The sequence below is a fragment of the Monomorium pharaonis genome, chromosome 6 (assembly GCF_013373865.1).
Source record: "Monomorium pharaonis isolate MP-MQ-018 chromosome 6, ASM1337386v2, whole genome shotgun sequence".
In the NCBI taxonomy this organism is placed as follows: domain Eukaryota; kingdom Metazoa; phylum Arthropoda; class Insecta; order Hymenoptera; family Formicidae; genus Monomorium; species Monomorium pharaonis.
The window spans coordinates 18,831,937-18,844,135 of NC_050472.1; the positions used below are offsets into that span (position 1 = coordinate 18,831,937).

Below are 12,199 nucleotides of genomic sequence, written 5' to 3' on the forward strand. Positions count from 1 at the left end.
TATATTATTAATTATATTATTTAGAATAGTACGTTTTACATAAAAATTATTTTATTAACAAAATTTCAACATTTCCATTACTTTTCATCAATTTAATACAAAATCTTAAATATATACCTGTATAGCTCATAAAATAGCGATAGATAACTTTGTTATTTTTCTTTGCTATATTTCTTATCTTCAATATAGTGATATATGATTCAATATTTTTTCAAAAAGATTAAGTTTTAAGGAAAGTAATAATAGGTAATACATCGTTGCTTCCGAATAAAAGGGCGTTATTCAGAACTCAGAAGCCGTTTGAAAAGGGCGTTAACTCGGAAGCCGGTTGAAAAAGCCGATTGAAAAAAGCTTTAATTTGCCTGCTAAAATTTTTCGCTTCAATTTAAGTTGGTAGCACTGCCAACAAACTTTGATTTTTGACTATCGCGTGTTTGCTACAAAACACGTTATTGCTACAAAAACAATGTAATTTTATGATTACCAAAATGGGTAATATAAATCTCTTACTTACCATCTATTATGATATACTAATTTAAAAATTAAATTAGTTCAAATGCTATATCAATTTTCACAGTGTATCACACAACAAAAAATTTAAGTCTTACGCTGCGATGCTCTCGGCTCACGATACTACATTGACAAAAAAGAATAGTCTATAAGGTCACTACCAGTGTTTGCTGGTATCTAGATAAAATTATCTAGATGATTATCTAGATAAAGAAATGGATTATCTTTATCTTTATCTAGATGAAAAAAATACAAAGTATCTTTATCTTTATCTTAGATAAAAATGTATGTCATCTTATCTAAAAATTTTCTAAGATAACGTTTTTGTTGCAAAAACATATTTAAACATATAAACGGTGTCAACGTGATATTCTGGAAAAATCGTGGCAAATGGCAAATAATAATGTAAGATAGCTCCAGGCACACCCGGTACCCTTTTCGTTTTTGCACTTTCGTATTTAGAATGCAAACCAAAGGAACTCCAATCTCTTACAAACTTTCCAAATGATAAAATGGTTTCTATGACATATAATATATTCTTACCATCATCGGTACCAGTAGAGCGTCTTTTTAGTGTAGCACAGCAAACAACTATACCTCGTCGCAACCAATTATCAGATACGACGTTTGAAAAACTTTTATTTTTAAGAAACTTAAAATGAGCAAAGAGTGCCGTCGAGTCTTTAATTCTGTTTATTTACTTTAATTTGTGCAATGCATTAATGTGATTTAATAAACATAAATATTTAAACATGAATATGTTTTTGTGATTTTAATATCCCATTTATAAATTATAATCTACGTTATATTTTTTACAAATTTTTATAAATAGTCTTATAAAATAAACAAAATTATCTAAAAAATTATCTAGATAATCGCAATAGTCATCTTATCTTTCATCTAGATTAAGTAAAAGCAAAATCATCTTTATCTCATCTAAGATAAATTTACAAGGATTTGTATCTTTATCTTTATCTAGATAATTTTAAAATTATCTACAGCAAACACTGGTTACTACAGTATCAAAACATTAACAAAACACGCGATAGTCAAAATCAAAGTTTATTGGCAGTGCTACCACTTTAAATTAAAGCGAAAAATTTTAGCGGGAGAATTAAAGCCTTTTTTAATCAGCTTCGCAGTTAACGCTATTTCCAACCGGCTTCCGAGTTAACGCCCTTTTCAATCAGCTTCCGAGTTAACGCCATTTTCAACCGGCTTTCGAGTTAACGTCCTTTTCAAACGGCTTCTAAAGTAACGCCCTTTTATTTGGAAGCGATGATATATAAATAACACAATTCAAATAGAGATGGGCGAATAAACAGTCAAAGCGGATAGCTTAATATTCATTGAATACGTGGAGCGTTTGATAAGTTTGGTAAATCTTTATGAAATGGCACCACTATTTATTTATGGATGTGACGTCTAAAAAATTCCATTCTTCAAATCTTCTCAGATCAAATTTTAACTAAAAGTAGCTTATTGTTTATATCCGATAATCATTTAAGCAAGCGGTTTAGCAGTTGCCACAAAAACCAGACAAATTTTGACCATCACAAAAGCCAAATTACAAATTAGACTTTGAAATAATTCTTCATCCATCTCATCGATTTCTATACTCCCGATGTGCCTTACACGACTTTCTTTCTTTCCTAAATTTAAAAATCTAACACGATGTGAAGAATTTCCATTTTTGTGACTGCAACTGTTTAAATTGCAAACAGTACATTTTTACTGATTTGTAGTAGTATATTTATAACTGTGATAATTAGTGAGTATCCACTGACTTTTAATGATTTTTATTTCAGAATTAGTGTATAATCACTGAAAGATCAGTGTATTTATTTCACTGATTGACAAGTTATAAGCATATCATTAAAATCAATGTACTTTTACTGATATTAGTGATTTTTTTATTTATTGTAATTTAGAGAGAAAGGAATGAACTTGATGTATATTTATATTTTTAATTTTAATTGCGTTTACGTTGCAATATAATAATTTTTTCACAATAAAGATTTGTATAATTTCATCTAGTGCTGGCTCTTATTGGTGATATTTTTTTAATGTTTTTAAAATGATAGAGACTTTTAAGTACTTTTGTTAATTAATATATAAATAGTCTAAATAGAACACAATTAACAAATTTGCCAACGTTAAATTAAAATGTTTTTCTATTGTTCTTTCCAATGTAATCTTTAGCATTTGAATCAAGAATATACACCTCTTTAATTTTTAATATGATAGAATTCTATTATATATAATGATAAAATATTTTGCAACTTTTCCATTATTGCTCCATACTTGTATATTTTACATCATCAAAATTACCCATACAGCAAGGAATTTTCTATAAATGTGCTATAAACGTAACTATAGTTACAATTAAGAAAACAGAAAAATTTTTAATATTAACCAAAACTGTACACACACACACACACATACACGCGCGCGCGCGCATGAGAGAGAGAGGGAGAGAGAGAGAGAGAGAGAGAGAGAGAGAGAGAGAGAGAGAGAGAGAGAGAGAGAGAGAGAAGGAGAGAGAGAGGGAAAGGGGAGTTTTACATTAAAAAAAAGAATGATATATATATATATAAAATTAAGGAGCAAGCAAAATAATAAAATAAATACAATGCAATAATTGTCTAAACTGTTTGTAAATTACTTCTGTTAAAAACAAAATGTAAAATGTTATTTGTATATATAAATAAAAATTATTTTAATTGCATTTTTCTAATTTTTATTTTAATAAATTTATTGATTCTATCATCATATCTTTAAAAGTATGTTTTTATAACATTATATTTACTTAAAATTATAGAAAGATTGAATAATTGTTTTTGTCCGACAATTGATCTTAAATAATTCTTAATTAATTTCAACTTGCTGAAATTTATACGGAGCACTATAACTAAAAAGAATTAACAATAAATTAGAGAACAATATTAATATGACTTATTAGTTTCTGTGTTGTACTCATTGATTATAATAAATACAGTAATTGCTCATAAAGTTTTTTTCAAAAAAGCAATAACTGCATTAGATATTTTTCTTACTTAACTTGATGTAGCTTGTACCATCATTTGTGGAGAAATGTTTTCTTTCATCATTATCATTGCTTTGCTATGCGGTTCATGGAGTGGTACGGTTGTGCTTCCGAACACGAACGTCGACATAAGACGATACGAAATAAGCGCACGCCTAATTGTTTATTCGTCAGATTATATCCATTATCGACGCACAATGATTTATTGACAATGTCGTGAAATCACTATAATTTAACTTGAAAAGGACCCGAATTAGAGATCGAAACGTAGTTACACTCATACTAATAAACTTGGCCAGTTAGGTCGACGAAATAAAAGTGTCAAGTTGATTATTAAGTGTTTCTTCTCCTGGCTTGTGCTAATATTTGATAGCGAATTCTACCGTGGCTCGTAGTAGATTTAATATATCAAAACGACTCTTTGCGGTTTAAACAAATAAAATACATTATTAGATATACAACAATTTCCTTAAGGTCTTTGCAGAATGGGAGGCAACAGACAATAGAAACAAGAAGCAGAAATTATGAATAAAAATTATCACCTCTGATGAGTTTCCGATACAATAATGTGTGAAATAGCGATAAGAATCAACTGTTGACTCATTGTTATCACGTTATTGTACATCAGAGGCACATCAGAAACAATTATTTCTTATTCATAATTTTTGTTTTCTATTTCCTGGTTACCTGTTACCTTATGCAGAAATCTTTACTTGCATTGGGACTGAACAAGTTACAGTAACAAGTTACAAGTTATAACGTGGTCTAGAATCGCTCTATAGTTTACATCTTTTCAAAAAACAAAACTAAAGAAAAAAATGGATGAGACTCAAATGCATACAAACAAAGGTCATGGAACGCACAGGTGTGCAGAGGAAATGAAATACAAGCGCAACGTGTACATCTTATAGGGTAAACTCCGGTAAGATGGCCATAGTTTTTTTAAATGCAAAAAACATACTTTTATTTTTATTATTTTTTAATAGCATTTGGTACATTAATTCACTAAAGCTTTAAGTACGTAAAACTATCGACATTAAAGAGAAAATACTTAATAAAAATTTTTTATTATCAAAATATTGAAACATGAACATTGGCCATCTTTCACAACTTTTAGGTAAAAGATGGCCATAGTATTACAGAACAGTTAGCTATACATTTTTTATGTACTTAACATTTATAGAATAATAAAAAAACTTATAATTTTACATATTTAGTTTTATTGCCACATATTATTACATATTTAATTTTATTTTTAAACATTTTTTATATTAAATGTTTACACAAGTTTAGGATCAATTTAACTCATTGTGATTATTAAGAAAAAAACATATATAATATGTCAAATTAAAATATTAGATGCACAACTTAATTCTCGTCTTTTTTAATAAAATATACTTAAACACTTACTCCGAAGTGTCATGGGCTATTTTGCCCAAACTGTGAGAAAAAGATAATCATAGTACTTATTTAAAAAATAGAAAAAATAAATAAAAAATATAATTACACATTACAATTTACATACTTTTGTTACGTGGGTAACGTTCATTGCAACAGCACAACTGTAATTTATTTGACATTGTGGCAATTTCTAATGAACACGTGAAAAACTTTGCAGGCAGTCAAAAGTAAAAACGTGATGTGACATCCAATATCGTTATTTCGAATAGTATACGCACATAAACTACAGTAAATACTGATTATCTTTGAAAATAATTGCAAGAATACATTATTTAGCAATTATTGGAGAAATTATAGCCATTGGCCATCTTTTCCGTATGGCCATCATACCCTAACTTACCCTATGATGTGACGTAAAAATTTTACTTACTGTTTACAAACGCAAACATTTTATGCTTTTTTGAATGTCCTTATTCAATTTTTATACTTAACTCATCGATGCTCAATGCATAGGACCGCATTTATGTACATCAAAAAAATTTTTTAATCAACATTATAAAAAATAGCCGATGCCATACAAATCTCTATATGTGTGTTCTCCTCTTTTTTGAAAAATATTTTATGGACAATTACATTATCGATGCCGTATCCAACAATTAGAACGTAGAAATCAATGTAGAAGTCAGTCACAATATTAATATACAAAATTATACCAGAAACAATTGTTTTCGATCTTTGTTTAAACATTTTTCGATACCTGTGCGTCGAAATCCTTTTTCACCTGTCAATTCAGACTCAAACATCACACTTTGAACAGTAGGTTACCTCCTAAAAACGTTTAGGAGGTCAACAAGATCGTCCTACTGCGGTAAAGAAAGCGGACATTTACGATCCTATGGGCATCTCAGAGTCTGAGACGATCTCGTGACAATTGCAGGATAACTAGCACGATGTCTCAAGGACGTACTGTGGATGTAAATTTCAATGTCTTCTCGATGTCTTATGGAGATCTTGAGCTATCGTAGGAATGTCTTTAGGACGTCAACGAGATCGGCCTACTGCGGTAAAAAGCGGACATTAACGATCCTATGGACATCCCATGAGACGATCTCGTTACAATTGCGAGATAACTAGGGTGATGTCCTAGGAATGTACTATGAATGTAAATTTCAATGTCCTCTCCTTATGGAGATCTTGCTTAATTTCTGCACCTAGAAAAAACGGTCATCTATCCAAGTGTGAACCATCGCCGACGTTGCTTGACTTTGAAGATCATACATATATATCCTAACGCTTCGTGATGATCCATGAATACTTCATGTTTATGCATTACACAAATGCATTCTTATAAATCATTTCAATAGATGTTGTAAGAAGGATGAAACATGTATGGTTAACTGATATTTTTATAAATAAATATAAAGTTTTACAGTTTTTTACTAATTTTTGATATGCGAAATAGCATGTGGAATATGAAAACTTATGAAAAGATCTGTGTTTACTCTGTTTGTTAAAAAATTGTAAGAAAATTAAAAAAATAAAAACTAGATGTCACTTTTCATAATTTTTAGTATTGTTAATATATTGTTTGAATATTGTCGTAATTTTGTCGTAATTTTCACTTTGTTTATGTTCCTGAGAGCTCCTATATATAGAAGTCCTCTGGAGAGTACGCTTTGCTCGTCTATGCACTATTACGACGGGATATCTTTAAACCGTCCTGCATTGATCTTGAATAAGACGAGATCTTACTGACAGCTCCTATGGATGTCCTCTAGAGAGTACACTCTGCTCATCTATTTGCTGTTACGACGGGATATCATTAAACCGTCCTGCATTGATCTTGAGTAGAACGAGATCTTACTGAGAATTCCTATAGATGTCCTCTAGGAAGTATGCTTTAATCGTCTATGCACTATTACGACGGGATATCTTTAAACCGTCCTGCATTGCTCATGAATAAGATGAGATCTTATTGAAAGCTGCTATGGATATCCTCTGGAGAGTACGCTTTACTCGTCTATGCGCTGTTACGACGGGATATCTGTAAACCGTCCCACATTGATCTTGAGTAGAACAAGATCTTACTGAGAATTCCTATGGATGTCCTCTAGGAAGTATGCTTTAATCGTTTATGCGCTGTTACGACGGGATATCTTTAAACCGTCCTGCATTGATCTTGAATAAGACGAGATCTTACTGGCAGCTCCTATGGATGTCCTCTAGAGAGTGCACTCTGCTCATCTATTCGCTGTTACGACGAGATATCATTAAACCGTCCTGCATTGATCTTGAATAGAACGAGATCTTATTGATAGCTCCTATGGACAACCATAAGACATTTTATCTTGCCAGGACAAAAATGGGATAATATCGAAATGATCCCGAGATCAATTTTGCTGTGTGGGTTGTGCGAGAAATCACTCATAAAAACGCATGACAATTTTTATTAGAACGATGATTTTTATTACAAACGTAATATTATGTTATTACAATCAAAAATGTTTTTTGAAACTTAACCATTTATTGCAGACTTCAACACGGGCTGCATATCTTTTCTACGTTGAATGTTCAACCAGAATCCACTCTTCGGCAAAAACAGATTTTTGTCAAATTTCAATGGGGACGGAGTTTTCACGCAAGGTTTCAGCACACATCGCGCTAGTAAATAAAATAACAGAACTTTGACTTCCAGTATATATTCCAAACTTGTTAGCTATACACATTCTTGGTCCTAATCCAAATGGCAAGTAATACGAACAATTAAGCTGCATTTTGTTGTTTAAAAATCTTTCCAAATAAAATTTTTCCGGATTATCGTAGTACTTCTCATCCTTATGTATCACGTAAACTGAAATCCAAAAAAGCATATTTTTTTCACGATAAATTATTTCTCGCCTGGCAATGCAGGTGGTAACTCATAAGACTTTTCGCAAGTTCTTTTTACGAAGAGAGCTAGTGGATATAAGGGTCTCGCTTATTACTGCATCTAAATACTCGAGCTGATTAATGGATTTGTAGAACCACTTCTCCAAAGCCTTGTCGATCTCTTCCCGCAATTTGATCTAAACTTCTGAATTAGCTGCGATCTCGTGAGCTGCGAAGAACATCACGGTCAAACTAGTATCGAAGCTACCGAAGAAAAAAATAAAGGCCTGCGCAATCATGTCGTCGATGTCCAATTCTCTACGACCTTCCTTGGCTCTAATATCCATCATTAACTGCAGCATATCCAAACGTGTAACATTCTCCGCGTCATGAGCGATTGTAATCTTTATAATGCTTAAAAAAGTTCGATATGTAATCACTGATAAGCTTTATCTTGAGAATTTGTCCGAAAGTCGGAAAAATTTTAAGAAAAATGAATTTTAAGGCACGACTCCCTGAGAAGTCAGTTGATTCCTTGCAGTAAACGCAGAACTTACGATCTTTCGTGTGTCGTGTGTGCACTGCGTTAATATTATTTGTATATCTTATGCGTACAATAATGTCATGTGTGCAATGTGCATGTGTGCAATAGTGTCATGTATGCAATGTGTATCAGCGCAATGTTATCATGTGTGCAATGTGCATGTGCACAATAATGTCATGTGTGCAATGTGCATATGTGCAATAGTGTCATGTGTGCAATGTGTTTGTGCGCAATATTGTATTTGCAATGTGTATGTACGCAATAATGTCATATGTGCAATCCTACTCTTGTACCTTAATTATTTTCGTGTGTGTAAACGAAGCTGTAGGCAATCCGGACTGTAGGAAAACGAAGCCCACCCTATTATGATTATACATGTTATAATATTTAAATATTATATATATTTTACTTCACATATTGTTTTAAAATATAATTATGATTAATAGCACTTTTTTTAATTTGTCTAAAAAATAAATCTTATCTCTTGAGTTATTATATTTATAGCGCGCGCGCGCGTGCGCGCGTGTGTGTGTGTGTGTTGTGTGTTCAAATATTTATCAAAATACAATTAAAAAATTAAAACCCTTAATATATTTTTCGTTTCTTTCTATACAAAATATAAAATACTTAAAATAAAAATCTATTATATATATATATATATATAATTGCGATACATGTTGCATAATCCGCGACTAATTTCTCAGGCATTTAGTTTTGATTGTGTTACAAAATCAATAATTATTACAAAACATGTATTACAATTATATAACAATATTATAAAACTGTTATATTATAGCTCTAATTAAAGACATTTTATAGTTTACATTTATGTATTTAAAGTTTTATTTTTATCTTTTGTTTGAGAAGTATTATAAAAATTAAAGTTATATGTCAGTATTGGTGATCTTTCTTTAACAAATAATAACCTTCTATTTTCTACGGAAATTCTATTGCAATAAATCATATTTAAAATAATTTAAAATTAAATTTTACTGTGATAAAAACTATATTAACATATTTCTTTATACATATATGTAATGTGTTTTATATTATGTATGTGTACATGCATCAGCAGAAATGGTGTCCCTCGGCGTAAAAATTGGGGATTGCGCCGATGTTACATCTTTCACCAATGCTGCAAGCTCAAGAAAGATAGAATTATGATGAGTGAGAGAACGTGATACCGATTTGCCGGTGTCCAATATCCGTTTCACTCGGACTCAAGCGAGAAACGTCATTAGTATCGAATACGAGTGAAACAGATATTGAATACCAGCGAATCGGTATCACGTCTTCTCACTCATCATAAATATGTTGGAATAATGGATTTTAGTAATACGCCTGGCGTATTACTGCGCGATCCTGAATTGATTAGAGACGTCATGGTAAAAGATTTCGAACATTTCTCGGATCACCGCAGTTTCGTCGATGAAGATTTTGAACTGCTGTTCAGTAAGAACATCTTTGCCCTACGCGGTAATCGTTGGAGGGAAAAGAGGAATACATTGAGCCTCTCTTTCACCGCTAGCAAGATGAAGTTCATATTTGAACTGATATCGAAATGCTCTGAGGACTTTGTTAATTATTTGGTCGACCATTCGGAAATCTGTCATGCGATTGAGACAAAGAAAGCTTTTAGACAATACACCAACGACGTAATCGCCACTGCGGCTTTTGGTATAAGTGTAAATTCTAAGAAAGATCAATATAACGAATTTTACACGAGAGACGTGGAAGCTACCAAATTTACTAGTAGATTTCTATTATTAATCAAACTCATATTTATGCGTACGTGTCCAACGCTCGCCAAGTCGATGGGTCTGACCATGTTTCCGTCGACTACATCCAAGTTTTTTAAAACTGTCGTGGCGGAGACCATTAGAGCGCGCGAAGAGAAAGGTATCGTCCGACCAGATATAATTCACTTACTGATGCAGGCTCGGGACAAGAAAAGCGATAGCGTACACAAGATGACCTTGGACGATATCATCGTCTCACAGGCTTTCAGCTTTTTCATTGTCGGTTTCGACACGTCTTCAACGCTGATGTGTTTCGCCATTCATGAACCAGTAGTTAATCAAGACATTCACGAGGGGAACGACGAGATCTCTTACGATTCGCTATACAAAGATATCTTACATGGACATGGTGATTTCCGAGACTCTGAGAAAGTATCCACCGGTGATCTTCATCGACAAACTTTGCACAAAGAGATACGAACTGCCGCCGTCGCAACCGGGCTGCAAGAACGTAATCGTCGAGCCTAACAGTCTACTGATGTTTCCTGTTTATGGTTTACATCGCGATTCGAAATACTTTCCAAACCCGGACAAGTTCGATCCCAAAAGATTGAGCGACAAGAACAAAGACAATATTACACCGTATACTTATCTACCGTTCGGCCACGGACCCAGAAAATGTATCGGCAATCGATTTGCATTTATGGAAACCAAAATTCTGATAGTTTAGCTTTTGCAAAAATTCACTCTAAAAACTATCGAAAAAACCGTCGAACCAATCGTATTCAACAGAAAGGAGTTTTTACTGCAACCTATTGACGGATTCTGGATCGGCTTGGAGAAAAGAGAAACGTAAAAATTTTCTACGATATAGTGCGTTTGGAAAAATGTGTTTTTTTTTTCAGATATACCAATACGCAGGATTGGAAAGTAACGCGTTAATTATAACTCCGTCACCGTTACAGTTACTTTTTACAGTACTTTTTTCACTGTAACAGTAACGGCATTACAAATTCTGTTTGTAGTGAAAAAACTAACTTCATTACATTTTGCGCTAACAAATAATGAATTTAACTATTATTTTTATCATTACTTTTTGCAAATTTACTCGGTGTAATTTTCATTCAAAGAAAATTGTTTGAATGTAGCATCACATATGTAAACGCGTCATTAAAAAAAAAGTGTTCAGCATCGACGAACGTATTAACACTACAAAGAGGGCATCTGCATAATAATGCTATTGAACAACAAATTCTTTTAAAAATTAATAAAAAAATTTAATACAATTTAGCAATGTTTTTAGTTATTTTAAAATAATGTAATATTGTAATATTTAATATATAACAATTAATAAACTTACATTTATAATTAAAAAATAATGGAATTGTAACGACGAGCGTTACCTTTGAGTAAAGATAACAATAACAAGTTACTTTTAAAAAGTAACTTTGGTAATTATTTACAATTGGTACTTTTCCAAATTTTGATATTTTTTCATAACTTTCTTGATAAACAGCTTTGTTGTGACTCCGACAACGATAATCAATCGGGGGAGCCCGAAAAATATGTAACCTACTAATCTTTTTGGCCATTTTTTCGAAATAATTTGGTAATTATTTACATTAGCAATTCCTCACCGATTTTGATGACCTTCAAATATGTTGTCAAGGCCATCATTCTGAACAACTTTTCCCTATACATGTTACCGCCGCTTGGTCTTAGTTTTTGAGTTATACACAAAATCTTATTAAAACAAAAGTTTAATAAATACCATATATATGTTATGGTCAAATCCCGTGGCGCGGGCGTTCCTAGGATTGACTGGTCATCTCGTTTAGCGTGGAAAGTCGCAAACCCATGTGGTGCAGTGAATGCTTTGCGCGCACACACACACACGGGGGGGTGCAAGGGGGGCCTTCGGCCCCCCTCCTGCACCCACCCCGTCCAAGTCGTTAACCTATGTGGATTTTACTTTGCTTGCAATGTATGAACATGGATTGCCCATATGGATTGCCCATATACATTGCAAGCAAAGTAAAGTCCACATAGGTTAACGACTTGGACGGGGTGGGTACGGGAGGGGGGCCGAAG

At 32.5% G+C, this 12,199-nt stretch overlaps 2 pseudogenes; one reads left to right on the plus strand and one right to left on the minus strand.

The window, feature by feature from the left end:
- Nucleotides 1-3,562: 3,562 nt before the first annotated feature.
- LOC105829363 lies at nt 3,563-8,479 on the minus strand (annotated as a pseudogene).
- Nucleotides 8,480-8,967: 488 nt separating this feature from the next.
- On the plus strand, nt 8,968-11,998 carry LOC118646170 (annotated as a pseudogene).
- Nucleotides 11,999-12,199: the final 201 nt, after the last annotated feature.